We start from the raw sequence: 26,972 nt of genomic DNA on the forward strand, positions 1-26,972 counted from the left end.
TGCATTATCCATACACATGCTTCTCTATCATCTCAATTGCCTACCCTGCCTTTTTTATAAATCACTTTTAAAATTACTGGCTATTCTCTGTGTCATATGTAATTTAATACAATATTTATAATCATGGTAAAATGAACAATCACGCAGTGCTATTCTGTGCATAGTTAGAAGCAATCTTCATAAATAAGGATTTAATAAAAAACAGGTTTCATTTTTTACACTCTAATTAAAAATTAAGAAGAAACAAAATAAAAGAAGAGCAATAAAAACAGCCTGAATTCTACTCTAAATTGCATACACTAACCTGATTGGATTCACTGGATTTGCTTTTATTTAGAATGTGTATAAGGGAGAAAAGCAGAGCTTGGAGTGGCCATTCCTGAAATGGAGAGTGAGCTGTAATAACAGGGTGGTAATTAAGGACTGCCTCTAGCATGCTCCTTCCAAGGAGCTCATGGGCCTTTGCTCGCTCTCCAAGAGTGTTACCTGAAAATTCATTAAACTCAAAGCTCCAGGTTCAGCAAAGCAGCCAACAGAGCAGCAGAGACCAGGGAAATATTTGTCACTGTTGTTTGATTGCTGCAGCTCAGCTAACTGATAGGAGTGGGCTGTGGTGTCTTGGCTGTGGTGACCCCACATCCTTTTCTGGGTCCTCATTTTGTACTTCCCTACCTTTGCCCTGCTCTGTTGGGTGACCTGTACTGAGGGCTGTGGGAATTTGATCCATCATGGGCTTCTCATCCACAAGGAGCTCATTCTCACCCTCTGGAAACAAAAGTGTCTGAAGTGGTGTGGTGCAGATGGGACATTCCAAGGTCAAAGCTCAAATTCTAATTGCTGCTCAAAGGAGTTTCTCATAAATAATGTGGAATATGCACAAGGAACCAGAAGGATAAATTGGAATGGGGAAATCCTTGTCCCCACTCTGAATATGGCCACTGAGTTATCTTCACCTTTTCTCCTCCATTGTCTTTTGCTTTCTATTGTGCCCAGTGCTGGTGCCCCAACAAAGGAAAGATGGGGACCTCTTGGAGCAAGTCCAGATGAGGCCAGGGAGATGCTCACAGGGCTGGAGCACCTCTCCTGTGAGGCTGCAAGACTTGGGGTTGTTGAGAAGAGAAAACTTCAGAAAGAACTTCCAGCACCTTCCAGAACCTAAAGGGGACTACAAGAGGTCTGGAGAGGGACTTTTGACAAATGCATGGAGTGACAGGACAAGAGGAATGGCTGGAAGCTGAAGGAGGGGAGGGTTAGATCAGATGTAAGGGACAAATTCATTGTGGAGATGGTGAGGCACTGCAACAGCCTGCCCAGAGATGCTGTGGATACCTCAAGCCTCAAAGTCTTCAAGGCCAGGCTGGATGGATTTTGAAGAAACTGGTCCATTGAAAGGTGTCCCTGTCCATGACAGGGGAGTTGGAACAAGATGATTTTTAAAGTTCCTTTCAACCCAAAGCGTTCTATGATTCTATGTGGCTTTTTCTGCTGCTTTGTGAAATCTACACAGAGACAGAATATTATAGTTTTCTGCATTTTCCCCCTGAATGAACCCTGTAGGCATAAGCCCACATGATTTTAATGGTTTTAAAATATTTATTTCAGTTGCTTTCTCCTATTGGGTATTTTTTGTGGTTTTGATTCTTTGTCACTTGTTAGATGCCAAGCCAATTTGTGAAAAGGAAATGGAATCATATATTCTCAAATTCATTGTATTAGATATATTCAGCATTTCTAATGCTCTTTTTCCATGTCCAGCCATAAGACACAAGACTTCTTTAGGGAAAAAAAAAAGAAAATGAAAACAGAGAAAGTGTTTTATTTGAGCAGCAAGCCCAAATCTTAATTACCTGTCTGGATGTAGACATCCAGAGATGGTTTCAGACATTCGCACAGGTGAAGAAGGGTTGTTCATGTCACCTTCCTGTAATTATATGGAGATAAGAGAGGAAACCATCTGGCTAATGAAATCAGTGGAGTTGGTACTGGATAATCTTTAAGGTCCCTATGAACTTAAACAATTTTATGATTCTGTGATTATTATGGAACAATCAAGGGCAAACATGGGTAATAACACTTGAGAAGTACTCAAGATTGTTTTTAAATGCATAATCCTTTTCTGTCATGGGAGAATGAGTAAAACATAGCCAAAAGAACATGAACCCCAAACTTATTTTCACCTCCAAAACCGTCTGGTGTTGAGTGATTTTGGGCATATCTGAGGAAACCAAGGTTCACTGCTTCTCTGGAAGGAACAGATGAATGTAAAATGCTGTTTGTGTCCAATCCCTGAACCATTAAAAACACCCCAGTGTGACTTGTTTGAATCTGAAAGGGTTACTTTTATGTCTAGAATTGCCATTTGTCCAGTTCAGAGAAAAATCTCTCCTCACTGGGAGTAAAACCCCACAATTTTCACACTGTGGAGGAAAATAACAGGGAGAGGACTGGGCTATCTCACTTTTTAAAAACTAAAGTATTCCTTATGAGACAGCACATCTCATATGGAAGCTAAACACTTTTGATCTGCTAAATTCTTAAAAGTGAAAGTCCTCATCCTAAGGGAGAGAATGAAGCCTCTCATAAATTAAAATGTTCTCATTTGTATTATTCAATAGTTTCTCAATGGGAAAAGAATAAAATTAGAAACAGGACTTTTAGTGCGAAAACTGGGGGGAGGGGTGTTACGAAACTGCTTTCTCTTTGGAACAATGAAAAAGGCTTTCCATGTTTTCAAGGCAATCACTCATGGTCAGTCCTCAAAGAACCTTGCAAATATTGCTGAGGTGTTGAAATGCTGCATGAGAGAGGCAGGCAGTGGAACTGAGCATCACAGAGGGAGCCTGGGGCCCATGGAGCTCAGAGTGACTGGCAGCTTGGAGGTTATGTGGGAGCTGTAATACCATCAAGGCTGAGAAGCTAAACCCTTTCTGAGAGTGGCACTGAAGTCACTTACCCTCTTAATGCTTTTGCAAATGGTGCTCATAATTTTGCAAGATGACTTCACCTGGATAAGAACTGGAGACAGCCAGAGACTGGATGCAACATAAAGGTTTTTCCTTAGTTAATTAATGTTAAAATGAAGGATCATAATAAGGAAGTCAGAATATAACCCTCCAAAGAGCCCATTTGTTTATGCTTTATGTACCTACATGTGCTAGCATTTATTATTTTCTGTTGCAAGCAAGCAATAATAATCCTGTGTCTGGCTCCATAAAATGTATGAATTTGCAAATATGTCTGTATCAATATATAGCAATGCACAGTTGGCTAGAATTTGTTTGCATCTATCTGTATTTCTTCAGAGCTGATCTCAGCTCCTATCCAATATAAACCTGTCAGGTTGTCTGTTGTGCTAGGAGATCATTTATATTTCCACTTGTGCACAGTTAAATCATTGTTTCCAAAAAAAAGTAAAAAAGTCCAACTCATTCTTGTGTGTGTGTGTGTGTGTGTGTGTGTGTGTGTGTGTGTGTGTGTGTGTGTGTGTGCTCCTCTGCTATTCTTTAGTTCAAACAATATTGTGTTGGCAACTGCCCAAGAAAATTTGGGCACTCAGCATCAGAGCTATTCCATCATTAAAGTCTTTCAGACATATGCAGACATTGAGAGGTTAAGAGAGAAAGTTTCTTGTTTGTTAAAGCCTCAATGCAGTATGCCTTATGCTGACTCAGAAAAAGTTTTTACTAAAGCCTTGTGGGATTAGGAAAAGGGGCTAAAATCTAGTCTGATTACATCAGAATTGATTAAATGCACTGTAATCCTCATTCTCTGATGACAGCCTTTTAACTGAATTTAGTTTCCTTGCACTACACTTTAAAACAAAGTTCAAGGGCTTTAGTAACTAAAGCCACAGAATTACAGTCTCTCTCTGACTCCTAAATGTGAAAAAGTATGATATGAGGAAAAAAGGTAGATAGTATCAACGTCATTATTTTGACAGTTTTATCACAGTACAAACAACTGCTCAGGTTTCTGAGTATTCACTGATAGGTATTTCTCTCCTTTTTTTGCATTCTTCAATTTAGGTCAGCCTTTCAAAGCAAAGGTAGTAATTCTTTTCAGAGGCAGAGCACTATTTAACTTGCCTTTTCACAAGCAACTCAAGGTGTTTCATTGTCATCTGAAATGTGACAATAGAATCCTCCACTAGCAAAATACAATTTTTTTTTCTAGAACAATGCCCAAATTCTAAAGATCTAATCAGTAAGAAAAAACAACCACATTCAAAATTGAAAGATTTGAACCTCAAAAAGCAGAGACATGCAACTTTGCTGCCTATAAAGCATTTCCCACAAGGGGTTTCAAAATCCAGGCAAGATTTTCCTCCTTTACAATACAATATTTATAAAATGAAGCCGGTCATGCCATCATTATGTTTGTCAAGTACAGGCTCAGTGACTCTTCTGCAGAGGTGAGGTGGCAGCAGATACCTCAGACTGGAGGTGCAGCCAATTACATCCAGCAAGTTGAAACATTTAAAAGTGGATTTCTCCCACTTGCAGAAAAATTTCTCTTTTGCTTATTAGGTGACTTTATTGCAAATTAGTCTGACTGAAGCATAAGAATTTTTTTCCATTAATCCCCCTGGCAGTGAATGGAGCCATAGTGCTGCTGAAAGTGTGGTTTTAACACTGAGGAGCTTCTTGCCTTCTTTTTTGTATGAAGAGTCTTGGATTTTCCCCTCTTTAGACAGTAGTGTTGATGAACCATGGAAAAGTAGGTCTTTGTATGATACAGATGCTTCTTCATTTAAAATTTAAACATAGGTGCTCTTTGCTCCACTATAGGATACTGATAATATGTCATTTATTGATCTGTTTGGCCCAGCAAATATCCCTGATCCCACTGGGCACAGCCCAAACATCCCTGTGCTTATCCTCTAGTAAGAAAATGCTGGGACACAGAGAGCTGGGTTGCTTTTTCCTCCATGGGGAGCTCTGTCCTATTACACCTAAATTTGAAAAGCTTCAACCCTGACAACAGCAGATGAAACCTGTTGGTCCTGGCATGATGTATCTTCCCCATAATCATGTGTGTGTGTGTATGTCCTATTAGAGGTAATCAGGGTTATGTATTGAGAGCAGATGCTCTTTAACCAATAACTGTCTCATGCTATTATGGCTGAATTTATTTAAAAGCTGTTGTCTGCCCATACCATGTGAGCATTAGAGTGCAGATTTCCACAACAAACCATTGAGAAAATTGTCAGTGCTGCTGATTATCACAGTGCAAGGATAAATTTCGGATTCATAAGGCTGGCTTTTATTCCCAAGTTGACTTCAGTGGTGCAAAACAAAGCCTTGAACCACAAAAGATGAGTGTTCCCTTTATAACAAAGCTGCAGTTCAAAATTGCCTTGGATATGAGAAGGTGAACCTCAACGTTACATTGCACTTGGACTTGCGAATGGGTGGGGTTTTGACCAGAGTTAATAAAAAGGCAGAGGTTGGAGAAAGAAAAAAATTAATCTGTGATAAGTTTGCTCTTGGGTTGAAAGTGCAATTTGGTGTGAGCTGGATTTGCTCACTTCTCCAGGTCAGTGTCATGAAGTATTGCAAAGCTCACTTTCCAGCTCAGGTCACTCAGGGCGACAGGTTACAAAAGCCTCTGTGAGAACTTGGGGGAAAGTAATGGGAAATGCTGTGTTTCATAAAAAAGGCAAAGAAAGAGAGAAAGAGACATAGAAGGGAGAGTGTGGGTGAGGAAAAACAATAACAAAACACATTTACTGTGCGAGGGCAGCTCAGCATGGGAAGCTGAAGTGAGTCAGGGGAAAGCAGGGGTTTTGTTATCACACGCATTTTTCATCTCAGTCCTCATCTCTCCCTACACACAAAGGCAAATGGATGGGCTCTGTCTACATTGCACAGGATTTCACATTTCTCCTTGAGCAGTGACTGCAGATCTAGAAACTCAGGGCTGCCCTGGGTTCTGACTCTTTTGGAGGTGTGTGGCCTCTCTTCTTGATATTGTGGACTTCTTCCCTGATCTGCTGCATGCAGATGTGGCTAGATCTTTGTAAAAGCTACTTCTGAATCCCTCTATGCCACGTTAAGTCACATGATGCACAACATCTCCTGAAATTAAGCCCAGAGTATATAAGATTCTCAAACTCACTTTGCAAAATGCCTTTATGGCTGGTTCTTCACTGGCAGGTGAGGTTTCAAGAGGTTTCAGGTAGAAGGGAGAGCTGTCTGTGCTTTCTTTTACCACAGAGTCCTGGGATTATTTCCTGCTATGGGAAAAAAAAATGAACAGCAAGAGGGAAAGACTGCAACCTCCAAAATTATGTATTTTTTTATTTTATGTATTTACTTGTTTACATAAAACTTGTAGCACCAGACAGAAAATCTCAGTTCAACTTCTAATTAGAAGGCACTCAGAAAACCATTCCTTTTTTCCATAAATAACAGCACGGGTGTATGGACACATTCACACACTGGGGTGACAGTCCCTAAAGGACTCCTTGGGACAGCACAATTAGGATTCACTACTGTCTACCCAACACACAGGACTCAACGTGGTACCTCTCCTTCACAGACAAATCCTCTGCTCTTTCTTAGGTGACCAGGAGCCAGCTTTGAAGGGGAGTCCATTCTCTATGAATCAATAAGAAAATATCTTAACACATTGTTCAGCCTCTGGCTTTATAGCAATCCAGATTAATTCAGTGACAGTTGTCAGTAAAAATTCATATTTTTCCATGCAGATCCTTAATGTGGGTTCAAATGCATGGCTGACACATACATTTTTAAGCAGGCCTGTTTAAGTCCTGGGACTGAGTTATTTTCTGCATAATTTTTTTTTTCCTGAATAAATATAATGTGCTGCAGAGAGTAAGTACATGTCAGTGGTTAAATTTACTGAACACTCCAGAACAGCAGCAAAAATGACCTTTCTGGCTGGGTCTTTAGGTGAGCAAAAGAATGTTGCTCTGATGTTTCTGTCTGATGTTTCAACCTTGCAGGGCCGTTTTTTGTAGCACAGATGTCTGAGCAGCCTCCCAAAGGCAGAGGTGAGCAATTCCTTAGGGGAAGCAAGTCAGGCATTTAAGAGATGAAGAGTTGTTGAATTCACAGTACTTCTGTCTGCTTTTCTAACCCAAACCCAGACTTAACAGATGGGTCCTAAGGTCTTTTTCATGACCCCCCCAGGCTGTCACTGAGATCAGAAATCCCCACTGCAATTACTGGAAAATTCCCTTGTTCTCATCTGTTATGGACTTTGACTCCCTGGGGAGAACATGGAAGTCAAGGAACTGAGTAAGGCTGACACTCTGGTAGTGAGTTCACAGGATGGACCCAAAATACTATTTTTATTTTGGGATGGGTAACTTAATTTTTCCTTTTTTTATTTTTTAATTATCTTTTCTGGTCTTTCCCAGCTTAAATCGATTAGCACAATAGCAATCTGCTTAAAGAAAGGCCAATTAAAACAAAAATAAATTTTAAAATTTTAAAAAAAAGGAAAGGGATGAGGTAGGTCACTGCTATGAATTCATTAGTGAACTGTGCAAAATGCAGAGCCCCAGAAAGCTTCCACCAGCAGCCCTTGATCTAAGGATGAGTGGCTCTATCTCCTCTTCTGCAATTGCAGCCTTTGCTTCAGTTACATTATTCCTGCTCAGCTTGACTATGTTTTTCTATATTTCCCCTGTCTATTTTCTGAAGAGGCAATTGTTGTGAATGGTGGAGAAGGTTGACTGTCTGACTGAAATAAAGGAAAATTAGTTTTTAAGGAGAGCAAATTGGATAGAATAGGACCCGTAAGGATAACAAGTTGGCGATAATTCAGTGTAGTCTTCCTGTTCTGCTCCTGTTTATTAAATATTCTTATTGACTTCTGCTTCTCAGTACTCTCTGTTCTAGTGTACTAAATTACAGTAACTGAATATTCTGTCTACATATGCTGACTGGTCATTTGAGAGATGAGTGCACTTAAGACAGAAATGTTTTCCTTTAGTCCTTGGATCCTTGAAATGCCTGTTATAAAATGTACATCTGCAAGAAGGCACTTCTCCTTGCCAAATGAGATTTAATGCTGAAAAAGCTGCAGAGCTAAATAAAATAATAAATTTTGAGGAGGAGCCTTCTTTTTGACTCATATTGCTTTTTTCTAGCCACTGCTAGAATTTTGGGTTAGGAATTAATGCCTCCATACCCATATTCTCCCTCCAATAAAAGAAGTCCTAATACAAATGTACACCATGAAGCTTATTTTTCCCTTGTTATGGCCTATTGATGGAGTTTCTCAAACTTTATACATTTTGGTTTCTGTTGCTTGAGGAGCAACATGCTCTGAGTGTCAGCCTCTTTGGCAATGAAAGGTAAACTGTAGTGGGCCAAGGAATGCTGTCAAGAACAACCAGGAATTTAGCCCTCATATTTAACTGTTACTGTTTTCTCTGAAATAGTTTTGACAAGCACATTTAAAATTCTTTTAGATGATGCCTGGATGTGACAAGAGGAATAAGCCAGAGACTGTTCTCAGTAGACAGCACAGGTGACATTATCCTGTTCTTGGGTGAGAAGCCTTGCTCCGTGGATTTGTACCATGGTTTCATGGGCAGACAACAGGTGCTGGTCAATTTTATTTACTACTGCAGAGTAGATTAAATGTTCCAACTTTCTTCTCTTTTCAGAAAAAGGGCATAGGGAGAAATTCCAGTCCTCTCTCTTCCCCTAATTTAATTAGTTCAAGGCCAGGTTCAGTGGGGCTCTGAGCAGACAGGTCTGGTGGAAGGCACTCCTGCCCCTGGCAGGGGGAATTTCACTGCCTTTCCACCCATCCTGCCCCATTCCCTGGAGGCAGGGAATTTCCCACAAGGGTACAGCTTTGAGGTCCCCCCTTCTGATGAAGAATGGAAGCCAATTCTTCTAAGGGCCAGGCAGACATGTGACCAGTAGGAGATTTTACAGGAGTGTGGAATTTTCTTAACTGTAATTCTCCTTCTTGAAACCTCTTTTATCTGATATGTTGGTTATTCTCTGAGAACCCTTTTCACAATAAACTCCCAGAGGAGAAAATGAGGGACAAATGCCTGCTTTCCTAATCTCAATTAAGATTGTTTGTTAATCTGATGTTGAACTGCTCAGCAAACTACACAGCAAAAAAAAAAAAAAAAGAAGTGCTCCTCCATTTACTCAGAGATCAAACTTGCGGGCTCGTGAGATATTTGGCACTGAAAATAGTCACATTTATGAACTTCAAGTGCCTCCAAATACAGATGGAAGAAGTACATTACTTTGGGAACATATTTAAATTTATAATGTATAAATATAAATTCTATTCCTCAATCCCCTCTTTTTATAGGGCCGCCTTTATTCCCTGTACTAATGATTGTGATTTGTCCTTGCTTCTCCTGGAGGACCATTCCTTGTCTTCCATTGCTGAACTAAACACGTGCTCCATCTTGCTTTGCTGTCTCTGCAGCAGAGGCCAAGCTTGCTTCCAAAAGGGAATTCAACATCCTCAAACTCAACATTGAGTACTGAGTGATTTGGAGGCAGCTGTTCAGCAAACATTCATCTTGTCATTGATCTCTCTCTTCCATTTGGAGGATCAGCCTTTTAAACCAAATGCAAGACTCTCCCACTGAATTAAGCCCCAACACTTCTCACCAAACCATGAGAATTTCCCTGCCTTAGTAATCCATTAAGCATATGCAGTCTTTTATTAGGGGGAAGATAATTTTTTCCAGTAGGAACTAGAATCATACAATCATAATGGCTTGGGTTGTAAGGGACCTTAAAAGATCGTCTTGTTCCAATTCTCCTGCCATGGGCAGGGACACCTTCCACCAGACCAGGTTGCTCAGAGCCCCATCCAACCTGCCCTTGAACACTTCCAAGGATGGGGCATCCACAGCTTCTCTGGGAAGCCCGTGCCAGTGTCTCAGCATCCTCACAGGAAAGAATTTCTTCCTCATATCTAATTGAAATCTACCCTCTTTCAGCTTAAAGCCATTAAGTCATCCAAGTAGTTGCCATAAAGACAGGTAGTTAATCATCTGTTTTCATTGACTTTAAACAAAATTGCGTGTGAGATTAAAATAAATGCATCTAATTAATTAATCTATGATGTTGTACCAAGCCAAGTACCTGAGCTCTGGTACCTCAGCTTAGAGAAATGCTTGGGAGTAGAAAAGGTGATTTTGTTCTCCCTCTATGGATACAAGTTTTAAGTTTCATAGCCCTGGGATTCTTTAAACCAGTTAAGACCTTGAAAGTCTGTTGCTCAGCCTTCCCAGTTTAAAGTATTCCTCAGCTCCACTTTGCAATCTTTGGAAAGAAGAGTAGATGCCAGCTCTCATGTTTGTATCAGAGGAATAATTTTGAATTACAAACCCAACCTGTCAGGCTCAATTCTAAATCAGGGTAGAATTCACACCATACAATTAAGATACCTATTTTATCACTCTCTCAAGGGACAAAAAATGAAATTAAGAGCACTGAAATGACCTGGGTAACAACAATCATTTAAGCACAGCAGATTTCTTTCTTGAATTTTTTTCAATATGCAAGTTGTCACTTGCTTCCTTCTCTGTGTCACAGGGACTAGACCAGGAAGAGCTTTTCTGAGTCATTCTCTCAAGTCTTCTATTCCAGAAAAACTTCACCATCTAACCTCTGATTTAATAAACTCAGAGTCAATTCAAATATATATAGTTACCTTGCAAAATTTTAATTTCCCTTTCATAACTCAAAAATCTTGAAAGATATCCAAAGAATATGGATTCTGATCATAAACAGTTGACCTTCCTCTAAATTTAACTATTTGACCTTCATATGGCACCTATCCTGAATGATTCTATATATGGAATTTCATCGAGTTCTTAAATCTCACGATTCTGTGGGAAAGAACTGAAAATTTTCTAAAACCATTGTTTTTGCCAATGCCATTAACTGCTGTTATTTTGTTATACCATGTTCATTTCTCTGAGATGCTTCAGCTTCCTCTGTTTATTCTGAAAAATGATTCAAAGCAGAAGCTCTACAGAGATGCCAACAGTTGGAACAGAAAGAAGTAAGGAGTAATAAAAATCTGTTCAGCAAGAGGATGGGGAAGCAAAAATCACTTTTTATTTCCTTTATTACCATTACAACTGTTTCTTTGTCTTATGTTATTTGTGAAAATGGAGAACTCCAGAACACAGGGAATAAGTGGGAATATTTCTGTTGTCTTTAATAGAAGAATTATTTGTTTTAATTTTCTTTAATTGTATTTAATATTTTTATTGTCTTTTTCTTGACTTTGGCACAGTATGGATGTCCACAGAAGGCAGGAAGCATGTTTCTTGACAGGAACACATCCCTTCACTGAGTCTGCTAATGGTTTGTTAAATGCCACAGTGTGCAGGCCAGTTGACCTCTCTGCCTTCTTGTCCCCTGCTGAGACAGAAGCCACACCAAGCAAGTCATAACAAAGCTTAAATACTTTTAGAAATTGTGTGTCTGCATCTGCTAGAATTTGAGTAAGCCCTTTGGGGTCACTCAAAGTTAAGTATTGGTTCCCCCACTTGTACTTGTGCTCTCTGGTTTGGCAGTTCCACACTACTGTGGCCCTGAAAGCCAACATTCCATTGCTGATTTTGTCACACAACTGTACATGGGGTGGTCAGGAGAATTTTTATCCAAAGGACACAAACTAAAATAGAATGTGAAATTATCCTTCCTATGGGGGCAGAAAGGAGTGAAGACCTAAGATCAGTTTGGATGTGTGTGTCAGTCAGCACTTCTATTCGTGTTGGAGAGATCAGAATTATTGTGGACTTCTCAGCAGGTATTATCAGCTTAGACTTGGCCACTATGAGAGAGATCATGTGCCTGACACGTTTTGCAGATGTCATGAGAAACCCTTCTCCAAGTTTTCTCTTAGGTCTGTGTGACTGTGCTTTGCTCCCAAGGTAAGGACTGGGGTAAAACTGTTGCCTTTCCTATTCTTGTGTATTACTCACATGGTGAGGGTTGTTTAGAGGGAGCTTCAAAAAACCCTCTGTCCATACCTCTGCTTGATTAACAAACTGAACAAAGTGAAAGATGAAGGAAGGACATGAAGGAAGGGCTGCTGCTTTGCAAAGCCCTGACACAAGCCAGCAGGGATACAGCCAGCTGTACAGCAGAAGTCTTACAAATACTGAGAGCATTTGGATGTGGATTTCGAGGAAATAAAGCTTTATCTGTTAACTCTGACTCTCTTTCCTTGACTTCAGGTTGTACAGTTATTTCCTAATCAAGATGCAGTAACTTCAGTCCCTGTCATGTGAGAATGTGGGTGGAAAAGATCCTCTCCTGAATTTCTGCTTCTTTAACATTTCTTCTATGAAAGCAGTAGTACCAAGTATTGTATTCCAATGTCATTATTAATTAAGTGATATTGATGTAATCACTGATGTGATCACAGTTCAGTCTGAACCAAAGAAAGACTCTTAGTGAGACTATAACCTGTTAAAGCAATATCCTGCTCCTGATAGCTGGTCAAGGAAAGAAAAGAAAAGGCAAGGGTCACATTTCTCCTAATACAACACCCTAAACACCAGGAGCCAGCACTTTGGGTACTTCTCTGTCTGAATGCTGCATGTGTATAGTTTAAAGGTTATGTATTGTTTAAAGGTTTTGATGGATTTTGTTTCCAATAACCCGTCAAATCACATTTTGACATATCTGGAATTGTGTTTCTCTGAGTTCCACTATGTCCTTGTGCTCTCTATGAAAGTATAAATCCTTTTTATGTTTGCTAAATTCCTGCCTCATTATTTCACTTATCTTATACTCACAGAACCATTAAGGTTGCAAAAGACCTCCAAAATCATTGAGTCCAACCTTTGACTGATCACCACCTTGTCAACTAAACCACAGCACTAAATGCCACATCCAGTCATTTCTTGAACACCTCCAGGGATGGTAACTCCATCACTTCTCTGAGCAGCTTGTTCCAATGCTTAACCTCCCTTTCAGCGAGAAATTTCTTCATGATGTCCAAGATGAACTTCCTCTGGCACAGCTTGAGGCTGTACTCTCATCCTGCCACTTGTCACCTGGAAGAAGAGCCCGACCCCCACCTTGTTACAACCTTCTCTCAGGCAGTGGTAGAGCATGAAAAGATCTCCCCTGAGCCTCCTTTATTCCAGGCTGCACAACCCCAGCTCCTTCAGCTGCTCCTCATATGACTTATGCCCCTACTCCCTCTTATTTTTAGGTTGTGAGAAAAAATGAGCATATTTCCTTTCTCCAAATTTTTCAAAAAATTATCTGTTTCACCATTTTGTCTCCCCCAGCTTTTGTTTTCAGACAAATTTTCTGTTTAGTATCTATCCATATAGAAAATGGTCCATCTCTTTGGGTCCATCTCTTTCTTTTAGTATTTGTTTTAATCCTATTTTTATTTTAATATGATATGAGAATTGATGCAAAGGACTATTAAGTTTTTATGGATTAGAATGACAATGTTTTCTGGTTAGTTCTCTGTGCTTTTCCTGCAAATCCTCCTGATGAGGATCTGTCTCTTCTCCCAAATAACAAGTAATAGGGCGACAGGAAATGACCTCTAGTTGTGCCAGGGCAGTTTAGATTGTACATTATAATAAAATTTCTTCACTGGAAGGTTTGTCAAATGTTGAAACAGTCTGTCCAGGGAAGTGATGGAATCACAATCCTTGGAGATATTTAAAATACATGTAGAAGTGACACTTAGAGACTTGTTTTCGTGATGACTTGTTAGTGCTGGCTTCACATTCAAGTGATTCAAGTCCAACTTGATCATTCAAGTTGGACTTGATGATCTCAGAGGATTTTTCCAAATAAATGATTCCATAAGTCAAATTACCCTTGCCATTCTGTCTGCTCTTGAGGACTGAGGAGGCATTTTCAAGATGTGAGTCTGTGTTATGAGGAATTTGTGTTCAACCTAATTCTTTGAAAACACAGTATTTTTGTAATCTACATGCAGAAATAAAAGGGTTTCTAACAAAATTTTTACATAAAGGCATAAGTGGGATAAAAAATGGTAACAGAATATGAATCAAAAGGTGGGCTATGAGATCTTACCTGATGAACTATTTCCTGGAATTGAGAAGGAGTTTCTCTTTGGGAGGATTGGAGGTCATCACTGAACACAGTTCCTTGGTGATTCCTGTTTCTTTGGGTGTGGACATCTCTGGGAAACACCAAATTGAGAGACATTAGTATGGGTAACACAGAATCTCCTACTAAGCAAAACACAACACTGTCATCTCAGTTGTATATAGGAGACAGAAAAGAGTTAAAGGAAAATATGGAATTTAAAACTGGAAGAAAAAATAAAAAAACCCAAAAGCCAGCAAAAACCAGGACTTTTTTTCAAAATGGTTATGTTCCAAAAAGTTGTTTTCCTGCAGGTTATGGCTAATCTTGGAGTGAAGCTCATGGCACCTGTTCAAGATGCCAGGACAGGGGGTGTTGTTCAGGCAGGGATGAAGCTGTCCTTTATCAATAACTCCAGCACATTCAGTATAAACAAGCTGATTCCATCTGTGCTGCATCCTGTCATTGCCTGAACAATGCTGAAAGGAAAATCCTACGGCCCACTTACTTCCTGCTCTTGACATATGCAGCGCCAAGAGATTGAAGGCAGCACATGGTTGAAAAGAAAGAAAAGAAATGAGCTAATGGCTGAGCACAGCTCTCCCATCTTGCTGACTCCTCCAGAGATGACAGAATAGGTTCACCTGATGGTGACTCACCACCAGGAAAGCCATGATGCTGTGAATTTTAGGTGTAATCTTTTGCTCTGGTTATATTGCAAAGGGAAAAGAAAGGGCAAGTGCAGGCTTTTCATTTCCCAGTTCCAGAACTCCACATTAATGAACAAAATCAAGATACCGTTTTACATGTGGTGGATCTGAGATGCCAAGGTGAGGAAAGCCAGCCTTGAGCTTCTTATGCTTCGTATGAAACACCTTCTTATGGGTTTCTTATGAAAGCAAACAAAATCCTGGGCTGCATCAAAAGGACAGTGGGCAGCAGGTTGAGGGAGTGGATTCTCCCACTCCACTCTGCCCTTGTGAGACCCCACCCAGAGTGCTCTGTACAGTTCTGGTGCCCCCAACATAAAAAGCACAGGGAAGATTTTGGAGCAAGTCCAGAGGAGAACCATGATGTTGGTGCTGATAAGAGGGCTGGAGCATCTCCCCCACAAACACAGGCTGAGAAAGCTGGGGCTGTTCAGCCTGGAAAAGAGGAGGTTCCAATGAGAATTCAGAGTGACCTTACAGGATCTGAAGGGGCTGCAGGGAAGCCAGAGAGGGACCCTCCATCAGAAACTGTAGTGACAGGACAAGGACTAATGGGTACAAACTGAAAGAGGGGAAATTTATGCTGGATACTAGGAAGAAAGTCTTTACTGTGAGAGAAGAGAGACACAGGATCAGGCTGCCCCTTCCCTGGAAGAGTCCAAGGCCAGGTTGGATAAGGCTTAAATGTTTTCAAGGTCCATTCCAATGTCTTAACATTCTGTCAGTTTGTGATTCTCTGATCATGCAAGTTGAGCACTCCAGCTTTGAGTGAGAAAAGGAGAGACAAATATCCGGCATTCGTGGGCCTGAATAAACTATTCATGGATTAGTCACAAGAGCTGTGATGGAAGAAAACTGCATTACAGCGAGTGTGAGGAATAGCCATGTCTTATTTCTGTTCTTCAAGTCTGCTCACTGACTCCACTGACCCTTGCTCTAGCTCAAGGCAAGCTATTATAAAATGTAGTTACTGTGTTTCCCCTTGCACTCTGGAGCACTTGGGTTTTTTTGAGGGTCTGGGAAGATTTCTCCAACCTGTCATACTGGCACCATTCAAGAATGTGATTAAATTCTGATATGTTTTTCACAAAGAATGAAAAAAAATCAGTGTAGTCCAACATTTAGCTTCACACCCATGCAGGCTGGCCCTCTGCCACACTATCTGGAGCAGGGACAGACATCTCAGCTGCATCACATTGCAGACTATCCCTCATTGCATTCTTTGCTCTTTCTTTTGAGGAAAAAAAGAGAAAAATGATATTAAAAAATCAATTTCTGGACACCTAGGAGAGACTTTTCATCATGCAAGTGGAAATAGAAGCAGCACATTCCCTTGAAAAGTGTTCCTTTTCAACTCCCACCTCCAAGTACCCTTCAATTTCTGCATCCCGGCTGTCAAGCAGAGGCTGTGCAGCCCCTCACACAACTGAAGGACCTAATGGATGCCCCAGTCTTGGCACAGGCTGATCTCTGCAGGACAATGGCAGTAAACTCACCAGCTTTTTGCACTCCTGTGCTTGCTGACAGGATGAACAGCTCACTGTGTTGATAATCAGGAACACCCACAGCAGGAAACTGGTTTGGCCAGTACTTCATTCCCCAGACACAAAGCTAATGAGAAACATTTTACCCAGAAGAAAGTGGTGGGATAAAGTTATGTAGAATGCCTGGCTAGTGCCTGGTTAAAGGGGGAAATTTTCACTGAAGCCCCTGTGCAATAATTCCCTCACGTAATAAAAGCATCCAGACTAAGAGGGGTGCTCAGATTGAGATCTTGTACCCCTCTGGAAGATTTGAGTAAAAAACCCCCCAGAACCAAAAAACAAAACAAAACCAAAGACTCCAAACAACAACAACAACAACAACAACAAACAAACAAAAAACTAAAACAAAACAAAAAAACCACAACCCAAAAAATCTTTTCTTCTCTTTCCTTAGGAACATCTTTGCAAATGCACATAAGCAGCTGCAGCCTCAAGACTGTGGCTCCACAGCTCCTCACCCACCTCCAGTTGTGTCCCCAGTGGGAAGGAATTGCCTAATGAAGCCGAAGGGTAGTTGAAGCCTAAGAGCACTTAAGGGCCAGAGCAGAAACTTAGGTGTCCTCTCCTCAGAATTTCCTACCTCTGCCTGAGCTTGGAGGATAGTTTTGTGAAATCAGTTTTTAATCTCTCCTCAGTCACTGTACAGGAAGCTCAGGTGTTTGATTCTGTGTGATAGTTGGGCTGAGAATCTGCAAAGACTTCGGTGTTGAAAATATGCCCTTCTTGCTTTTCTCTCACATGTCCTTTACAGTCTCTCCCCATTTTAGTGTCAGAGCAGCTGTTGATCTTGGATTATCTATGTGCTGAAATAAAGAATTCTCATTTTTCAGGAAAAAAATTGACAGCCAGAGCTGCTGAGGACTGAGGAGGCTGCTGGTCTGCAAAAATCATGGAGTGAAATGAAACACCCAGCCAACAGTTCCCCTCTTTTCCCTCCTCCTTGTGGCATCCCATCTTGATAACAAAGGGCTTTGGCCTCTTCTGTTAAATATGGGAAAATCTTTGCATGCAAGAAAGTTACATTTTGGTTTCCTCAACAAAAGTGTGACTTTTATCCATCTGATTATATCTTTTTTTGCATCAGTTTAAGATAAGTGCACAATGTGGTCACAAGTGCCTGAATTGAGGCCCACAATTTTTTTTTAATCTTCTAAATGTATAAAAAAGAACAGCAGCAGCAGAAACAACAATAAAAGAACAAGAAAAACCAGTAACCTCTTAAAAATGTTGTCTCATAGTAAAATTAACTCCTTCCCCCCCAAAGTGTCCGATCTGATTGAGGTTTAGGTCATACATGGCACCAGGTAACCCCTATTGCAAATAAAATGCAGAATACAGAGAGAATATGGTTAATAGTAATAGCAATAATAGTAATGCCAAGGAGAACATTCAGTTTTAGGAAGGGACAAATAAACCTCAAGATCATACAGAATTTAGGGCAAAGGAAATTCTACCCTACATTTTGTTGATGGTAGTGTATCATTGTAGGAGGTGCTAAGTCTGGCTTTAAAGTGCCTGAAAATATAGAAAAGAACACACATCAGAATCTGCCATCATTATAAACTGTGTTACTTCTCTGACTTTAGCAAAAGCAGAATATTGGTTTCTAAAAGCAGATTTTAGCCTCACAGATGACTCTGATCATATACAGTGCTATAAATTGCTAATGGGCTGTGGATTCTGTAAAGCAGGAAGGAATTGGGTGGAAAAGTGCTGTTTCCAAAAGAGCTTCTAAAAGAGGAGAGAAGTGAACATAATCAGGATTCCTGCAGAAATCCAAGGTCAGGCTGAGAGTAGAATTTTGGAGAAAGAAACCAGAAGAGAATTAGAAGGGTGAGAATGGGAAGGCAGAGAAAGAGTAAAAATGACAATAGAAATAAAAAGGCTACAAAATCTTGATCATATGGCAAGGGCTTCAGAAAACCCTTGCTCTCTGTCTAAGCCACTTTACCTGTGGTCCATTCACAGCTCCTAGCTGGGACCATCTCTCTATTTGTAGAGACTTCAGCACAACAGGGCCCTGCTCTCTGTTCTCTTACATCTCCAGGCACCAGCATCACACAACTAATTAACAGCAGTAATAAATGATACTGTATTGGCTCTTAACCCTTGGCATTTATTTTTCTGTGGGCTGCATTAAAAAAACAAAAAATTAAAAAAAAAAAAAAAGAGAAAGATTAATAACCCTCAGTCAGAGTGAACCTCCAAAGAGATGACACCATCTGGATGATTACTACTTGTTTCATTTGCACGTTGAACTCAGTACTCTTCCGGCACTAATTATTGCTTACCCTTTCCTTATTCCATGACTTCTGGGGCTCTGTGTGGGATATAAATAGCCAGACTAATGACATGCTGCATGTTGCTCAGGAGACCTCGTGTTAGTTTACAGCATTTCTCTGATTATTACTTTTTTAATAGAGAGAAGATAAAATACTGGTCTCACAAGCGCAACATGAGAGCCTTAATTTGTTCACATTTTTCTCAGCACTAGTGCATGATGAAATATTTATATGTTCCTCTCTGGCTGCAGCATTTTCAATGTGCTGGGTTGTTTATTGTTGTAGTTAAGGACTGACAGGGAAAGAAGTGCTGGAGCTCTCAGTAGCAGGGAATCCATGTCAAGTGTGAAAGTAAAATGGCTATAACCATAGCAAACATAACTACAGATGGTGTTAAGGGCCTGACCTGTCCTTTACAGGTAGAGAATTTAATAATGTGTCAATTGATGAAATATTTGTAGGGGAAGTTGCAGAGTCAAACACTGTTCTTAGCACTAAAATGCAAGACAAACATAAGGTCATTAAAATGGCTTGTAATGCCAACTAAAATAATGAGGTTTGTCATGTTATGGGGGTGTAACACAAACTATCTGCAGTGACCAAGAGAGAAAACAAAGCCACAGCTTTTGGATGCTGCCTGAAATATTGGACACTGCTGATGGAATGCCCATCCTTGGCTAATCTAAATGTGCCCTGGTGGCACACTATCCTCTTTAAGGTTTTACCCCAGTGTGTTCGTTTCTAGCTATAAATTTACAATTTACAAAAATCAGTAACTGATGAGGCTTGGTGTGGCATTTCCACTGCAGTGATGACATTTCAGTGGGTTAACTCATCGCCCTCGGGATGAGTTAATAAGCATTGATTGTTATTCACTCTTTGTTTGTATTAGACTAGCAAAGATTTCTCTCCTTGTACAAAGCGTGGGTTTAAGGAAAATTTTAAGAACAGTATCATGGCATGTGAACAAGAGTATATTCTATCTTAAAGACCAGACTCGTAATCAAAAGAATAATTAATATAGTTTTCTGCTGCTGATTTTTGCAATAATCCCCTTGTTTGACTGTCTTCTGCCCAACCCACTCTCTGCTCAGATCCTAGCCCAGTGCTACGCTGCTGCAAGTCTGCAAGTCTCTGCAAACACACATTTAAACCATGTAGAATAGAACAGTCTTGAAAATCACTGTTCCTGACTTATAGCCAGAAACTTCCAGTCCATCTGTGATTTACCATTGCTCACAAGTACTGGGACAATCTTGGAAGAAAACACTGATGCTCTGTGGGATGTCCACCCCAAGAGATCTGCAAGAGAATCTGAAATGAACCTTAACATTGTGCTCAGGCGACACAGACAGAACTGAATAGGTGCTAGGGAAAAAAAGCAAAAGGCAGCTGATAGTTTTTGGTCAGGGCAGGATTTCAGCTGTTCATCTTGCCTGATTCATCGGTCTTTGAATCATCCAAACCCTATCCTGAAAATTTAGGCTTACTGAAAGCAGGTTTCATTTCCTCATCTATTTTTTGTAGTTCAGAGATACTCAGAAGGCCGCAGCCCATTTTGTAATGTATATTTGAACATATGTCATCAGACATGGTCTAATTTTGGGTTAAGATGGGTAGGAATTTAGGGAGTCCAAAGGGACTGAAAACATTCTGTTAAAGTATTTAAGGTAAAGGGGATGTCCTCCTCTTTCCCTTCCACTGTGCTGTTTCCCCACTGACCTTGCTCTGTTGCTAGCCCAGAAGATGAAAGCACCACTACCCTTTTCTGCACTCCTTTGGGTCTCCAGTCCTTTATCTCCACTGAAGCCTTCACATCCACAAAGTCCAAGGACCAAGAAGCGAGGTAAGGAGAGCGAAGTCTCCTTACCACTTTCTCCCAACTTTTTGTGCACCCATGCAGTACCAGCTGCAATTCTGGCTCTCTGTGATTCATAAACTATCCAATTTTTTTTTTTTTTTTTTAATAAAACATGCTCTCTTAAATCAAAGAATTTTGTTTCATTGCCTCCGGCTGCATGAAGGTCAAAGCCTAGTGGTGCATACTTCACTGATTCTTTATAACAGTGTGCTCTTCAAGATCGGTTTCATTTGCCATGTGTCAATGGTTTCCACTCCTGTCTTCATATAATTACAGGAAGGTGACTTGAACAACCCCTCTTCACCTCTGGGAATGTCTGAAACTATCTGTGGATGTCTACAGGTAATTAAGATTTGAGCTTGCTGCTCATGTAAAAAGTCTTTCTCTGTTTTTATTATGTTTTTTTTTTTTCCTAAAGAAGACATATGTCTTCTGGCTTAGTTTTGTAGCTGGGCATGGAAAAAATTAGAAATGCTGAATATGTCAGATACAATGAATTTGAGAACAAATGCTTCAATTTCTTTTTCATGATTTATTTTGGACGGACAAGAAGACAGAATCAAACCCACAAAAGAATCAAACCCACAAAAAGTAACTAATAGGGAACTAAGTAATTTGAATTAAGGAGAATTATATGGGATAATACAAATACTCAGGGGAAAAAAGGCAGATAATTGTAATATAATCTCTCTATTCCGAATATAGGATTTTATGGATTTTAAAATGCATGTAAAAAGCCACATAGAATCATAAAATGTCTTGGGTTGGAAGGGATCTTAGAGATCATCTTGTCCCAACACCCCTGTCCTGGTCAGGGACACCTTCCACTAGACCAGCTTGTTCAGAGCCCCATCCAACCTGGCCTCAAACACTTCCAGGAATGGAGCACCCACAACTTCTCTGGGCAACCTATGCCAGTTTCTTATCACCATCACAATAAAGAAATTCTTTCTAATAGTCTAAATCTATCATTTTTGATCTTAAAGCCTACACCTTTTGTCTTATTCTTTTTCTCAAGGATATGGCAAATCTTTCATTGGTTTAATGAGTTTAAATTAAGGTCTTGGTGAAAAAAAATTTTGCTCTTATTTGTATTTTTTTTCTCTGATTATATTTCAAATAACATGCAAATACAGGTAATCTGTCATGCCATAACACTTAATAAAGTGTGTGCTGTAATAAACACAACACCTTATAAGGCATTGTTTATATCACAATTTCAATACACTAATATTAATAAAATAGATATGATAAAATGCAATAATATATATGGAAAGGATAATAATATATCAAAATCCATAGTGGTATACATGTAATGCAATTCCATAATAGACTTCATATTTTTCCAAATATCTCTTTTCTGATTATTATCAAACAAAATATGATCACGATTTCATGGGAGTGTCATGTAACAGATAAGAGATGAGGATGATTTTACTAAAATAAATTAAATTTTAGCATGAGAAAATTCAAATATCATCACCAAATATCAAGAAAACATCATAATGTATATTTGGAGCTTCACAAAACGGGAAATGTCCCTTTTTTCCTGATTTGCTAATACCATCTGCCTGAACAGCTCTGGCAGGAGAAGAGCCTCTGAAGGAAAATGCTGGGACATGTTAAGACTAGATTGGACAAAACCCAAGCAAAAATTCTGTATCAAAAAATTGATGGACTAGAGAATTTAAAAGGCTTTTATGTGCAATTTAGTGGCTTTGGATCTGAGCTGTAGAGTTTAATATTTAATACTGAAATATTTTGAAAAGTGTCATAGAAACAGTATTGCCTTTGCATCTTGCTCAACCCCGGATGGCAAAATGGCCAGCTCAGTGTAGTGACGATTCTGCAGGAAATCATTGTCTCTCTTTACACTAAGTACAATCCCTGCCATGGAGCAGAGGGGAGGAGCAGCCCAACCAGCTTTTACAATAGTCTGAGCCAGGTGGAAGTTTTTGACCCCATGATGCTCTCAACTGACCATTGAGGTTTTCTAGTGATGACAAAATCATGCAGAGGAATGGAAACTTTCAAAAGAAAAGGACTTACGGATTTGGTAGGAGGAAGAGTGAAGAAATGAAGGATTTCATGGCAGAGAATTTATGTAAATAAGACAATAAATATTCACATTATATGCAAAATGGAACTTTGCATTGCATGCAGAGTGTCTCCAGTTTTCTCAGATTATTGCATTGACAGCTGTGAGAGAGAAAGAAGGAGCATGGCCAGTCAGGTGTTTTCCCTGATTTGCACATCCAGTCCTGGGCAGGATCTGCTTGCACACGCAAGACATGGCTACAGAAAATGCTGTCACTCTTTAATCACATGTCATATTTTTATTAATCTTTCAAACAACCAATATCAAGGTACCCAGCATTCTAGCACTCCAATATTTTTATATAGGTTTCTTAAGCACACTGTAAATGCTGGAAAGAACACCTGAAGCACTCTCAAAATCCTTGTAAGCAAGTGTATTTTCTTTCTAAAGTAGCAGGCAAATAATTTCCTAAATTTTATGGAAATCAACTGAAAGGGGTCACCAATCTTGGCATTTTCTTGAAAAATGTGAAATGTTTAATTTGTAGCAAGAACCTGTGCTGTAGGAAAGCTTTGTTCAGTTCTATATGCAAGAACTTGGCAGGACAGAGAAGGTTCCCTTTTCACTTTCAGTGTGTCATAGAAATGTCATCCACACTAAGAGAGAGGAGCAGAAAATAGAGTTGTGAGAAGCAGAAATTTCTCTTAAACTAATTGTTTCTCTAATGATTGATGCCAGTGATTAGAGCAGCAAGTGCTCACTTACAGGAACCTACACACTTTGATAAACCCAACAAACCTTCAAGACAATGCACAGTCCTTTTGTAAAGGTATTATTTCTAATTTAGAAGCATTTTCTTTATTTTGGTTGTTTGTGTGGGTTTTTTCCCTCCATATTATTCATATCCCTTTAATATTCACAGAAAAGAATGATTTTTTTTTCCTTCTTTATTGAATTTATTATTGTTTGCCCCAGTGACAAGCTCTCTTGAGCAGTGAAATCATGTTGAAGAGTCAAGAAGTTTAGAGGCTGTTGGGTGCTTCCCATCTCTCTTAGCTTCAGTGCTGACACAACTAACAAGGATGATCTGAGAAATCAGCAGTGAGATTTCTCTGATTTGGGAAAGAATTTGCCTTTAGTGGGAGCTGGTCTGAGTAAAGGCAATGCACAGGGCTAACTCCCATGGGCAGGGCAATCAAGCTGTTACTAAAGGTGACACAAAAGACTCTGTTGGGAGTAGCCAGACAGAGCCCATGGGTACCACATCCAGCAGCTCATCCCACACAGCTCAGCAAACAACCCTCAGCTGGTGATAGATGTTCTCTGAGCCTCTTGAGGTGGCATTTTAACATACTCCAGCCTGCCACTTTTCAAGATGTTTGCTCTTAATCAATAGTACCTGCCTTTTCCAAAGGTTTTGGAATAGGAGCCCATTCTGTTTTCACTTCAAAAACAAATGTGCAATTCTATGATGAGCAGCTCACATGTCAGGTGAATGCTGGGAGGAATGAATTGAGATCTAAGGATCCAGTACAAAGCAGAGACTCACTCAAAAGTGAGTTTGCACAACGTCCTGACCCAAGCAACATGTAGAGAATATTGACATTAAAAGGTGCTAAGAGATGAGTCCATTATTACACATGAATACAGCTATCCTAATTTCATTGACTTCTAAATTATTTTCAGAGTACTGCAATTCTCTCTGCAATTCTCTCCTTTGTCCTCTTTTCCTGCTGCTTTCATCTTCTTCATGTTTGAATGATTGGCAGAAAAAGGAGGAGGGTTGAGAATAGCTAATGCTGAGCACTAGAAAATATCTGAGAGGGAAAAAAGACTTTTCAGATCTGAAGCTTTCTAGATGCTTTCAGTGCAGCATTTAACACAGCTGCCGTTTCCTTTCAGGACGATGGAGAACTACACCAGTGCTGGAGTTGTAGACCTTCTTTGAAATGCTCCTTTTTTCTCCAGATTTTTCACTTTTTAACTCTGATAGTTTAATACAAAAGGTAGTACACAGCTCAAAACTCTAAGAAGAAAAATATTTTTTCCAGATAAATGTTCACCAAAGACTGATGAATCTTATTTTACATTAGAGGAAGAAAAGGATATTCTCAAAAGAAGAGATGGGCAAAATTCTACATATCAGTGATTTTAACATTTCATTTCCCCCACATTTTTGTGTTGGTGGTGCTTGATGATATCTTAGTGTTACTGCTTGATCTAATTTCTTCCTAACAATACCTGGTAATAACAGAGACCTAATAGAAAACAAAAAAAAAAGCCTAAAACCCAACCCCCAAGAGAAGGCCCTTGTCACCCAAGCACTGCACAATAAATTGAGCTAATCATTAAGAGACTAATTTTAAAGCAGCTACATATTAAAGAAAAGAGTTCATTATGTGTCAGTAAAAATATTAAGTATCTGTGACCCAGGAGAAGTAAAAGAGAAATTGAATTTGACATCCCAGTGAAAACCCTTGGAATAAAAACACTTAGAGCATTGATGTAAAAGGATTCAGCATTTTTTAATGTAATTGACCTTTGAAACCCTATGATTTTTGATTTTTTTTTTTTTAAGATGGCAAAGCATCTCTAAGAGCCCATTTGGGAACATGACAATTTAGAAAATGGAAAATGCATTCCTTAGCCTGACTTCAGTGCATTTGCAGCCTCCCAGCATTACCCATGAGAGAACACGTCACTGCTCCTGTTTTTCTGTTTCCCAGCCTCAGACAGTTGCATCCCCAGATACCATCTAGGAACCCTGGGTGTTTGTGCATCACTACTCTGTCTGCTTCACTCCTTCCCACCCCCAAATTGGATTAGCTCCATCATCCTTAAAGGCAAGGGATAGAACATGAATCATCCATTGCACTAACGTTGAGAAAAGTATAAAGTGCTGTAGAATTCCAGAAGTGGCTTTTAATAAATCCATCAGATCATACTCAGATGCAGCCTGATGTAATGGTTTCCACGGACAGTAAGCCTGCTAATGAAACTGTAGATAATGAATAACAAGATCTAGTAGGATGTTACAATAATAGAGGGTTTGGGCAGGCACTGTCAATCCTGGTGACACCTATTTATAATGTTTCATTAATGCAAATGTAGCAAAGCATGAAGTAGGATACAAGTCTTTGGTGCCTTCTCTGACAGTTTCTTAGTGCACTTAAGCATTAGGGTATACCTTAGTGCACTTAATCATTTAAAGGACTGGGTTCAGTTTCTTCTAAGAGAACTAGTGGAACAAATAAAGTGTTGTTAGTTCCAGTCATTGTTCCAAATTGTGGGCGATATTTCACCTCTAGACAGTAGTCAGTCTATGGCTTGAAAGTGAACAGGACTTCATCATAGTGGAAAGCGACTGCAAAGTCAGAAAGGCAGATTATAACTTAAGAAATGCCATGAGACATTGCTATTGCCAAGGGATCCCAGCAGAAGTCAAGGATTCATTTCCTCCTCTTTTGTTGATGAGTATTCACTGATGGGGCACAGCAGCCTCCACGTTTTCCCCTTGAGCATTTCTATTCAGACTTAAAATTATGCAGATTTCATTCAAGCTAATTACAAATAGAAGATTCTAATATCTTTATTAGCATTTTATTTCAGTCCACCACCCACACTGCTTTCTTCTCACCCCTCTTTCCCCTTGACCCTTTTTGTTCAAGGATCCTCTTGACACAGAGCCAATGTCCATTTCACCTTGTGATATTCCAGGTGTCCCTGTTCTGCATTTTACTGAATGCTGTGCAAGGGAGACATCTGAGACACCTCTCCATGAAGTCATTTTAATGTTTGGGACAGCACAGTAGAATGCACTGCATAAAGCCCATGAAGTCCCATCCCTCTTTCACAAACCTTTCTTGTTATTTATTGTTTTTTCATCTACTAAATCTGCCATTAATTTAGTTATGTTTGAACCACCTTCCTGTGTATTTGTTTCTGTGTGTAAGAAAACAACTTTCTCACATAATCTGGCCATGTACAAGGGGTCAAATTTGGTCTTTCACAGTGTTATATAACAAGATTTGAGCCTGTAGGGCTTAGTGAAAACCGCCTTAGCATCAAAGCCTGCTGGGAGAGGGTGTAGGAGTAGTGAAATTATAGCACTGTGAAGAATTAAGGTTTACTGGACATCCACAGTCCCATGAATGACTTTGGATGGCCTGTGAGGACATCTAGGGGAATAGCCAAAGAAGAAATGTCTGTTTTGGCTGAAAAACCTTGTCTGGAAGATTCTGTTCCACAGTTTAGTCCGAGTTAGAATCTGTTAAAGCTGTTGATTGGGATTAGGTAGTTTTTGCTCTTACGGCTGAAGATTTTAAAGCTCTTTGACCTGAATGAGAAAAAAAACGACTTTTCTTTAAACTTTTCATTGACCAAAATAATAATGAATTGATATTTATGTAAGAAAGATATTTATTGGAAGAATGAATTTTAGCACAGGCAGATAGCAATAGAAAAGGCAGGATGGTTT

Source organism: Molothrus aeneus, chromosome 1 (assembly GCF_037042795.1).
Source record: "Molothrus aeneus isolate 106 chromosome 1, BPBGC_Maene_1.0, whole genome shotgun sequence".
NCBI lineage: Eukaryota > Metazoa > Chordata > Aves > Passeriformes > Icteridae > Molothrus > Molothrus aeneus.